This window comes from Odontomachus brunneus, unplaced genomic scaffold (assembly GCF_010583005.1).
Source record: "Odontomachus brunneus isolate Ranch 3 - 2012 unplaced genomic scaffold, Obru_v1 Obru_scaffold_172, whole genome shotgun sequence".
In the NCBI taxonomy this organism is placed as follows: domain Eukaryota; kingdom Metazoa; phylum Arthropoda; class Insecta; order Hymenoptera; family Formicidae; genus Odontomachus; species Odontomachus brunneus.
This window is the reverse complement of record NW_022639622.1, coordinates 298,921-299,770: the sequence shown is the minus strand read 5'-3', so window position 1 is coordinate 299,770 and position 850 is coordinate 298,921.

Here is an 850-nt window from a genome sequence, read left to right as displayed (position 1 = left end):
CTAGAAGAAAGGATAGGGAGAATAGAAATAAAGGTGGAGGGAAAAAAGGAAGAGGCAGGAGAGAGAGAGGTAGGGGGTTGGGGAAAGAAATTAGAGGAGTTGGAAAAGAAAATGGAAAGGTTAGAAAAAGAAAGACGAAGAGATAATATCATAGTGAAAGGAATTGTGTTGGAAAAGGGGAAAGAAATGGAGCAAGTAGGGAAAATGTTAAAGGGGATTGTAGAGGATGTGAGGGTGAGAGAGGTGAGGAGACTGAAAACGGGGAAGGAGGAATGGGGAGATATGGTAGTAGTAAAACTGGGTAGTGAAGAGGAGAGAAAGAGAGTGTTAAATGGGAAAGGGAAGCTGAGGGGAGAGAAGTTGTGGATAGAGGAGGATTTAACGTGGAAGGAGAGGAGATTGAGATGGAGATTGAGGAGTATAGCAAGGGAGGAGGAGGGGAAGGGAAATAGAGTGAAAATAGATGGGGAGAGGATAATAATTAATGGAAAAGCGTGGTATTGGGAAGAGGGAGAGAGGAGGTTGGTGGATTGGAGGGGGAGGGGAAGGAGTCAAGGGGAGCTAGAGAAGGTTCAGGGGGGGGAAGGCAGGGGGGTGGAAGGAGGTAAAGTAGGAGAGAGGAGAGAAGGGAAGAGTGAGGGGATGACAGGAGAAGAGGATGAGGAAGAAGAAGGAAGGGCTAAGGAGAAGACGATGAAGAGAGTGGAGGTGGAATTAAGAGGGGAAGGTAAAGGAGAGGAAGTATTTAAGATAGTATTTTGGAATGTGGCAGGACTAGGGAATAAGGGCAGGGATTTTTGGAAGGAGACGGAGGGATGGGATATAATGGTATTTTGTGAGACATGGCTGG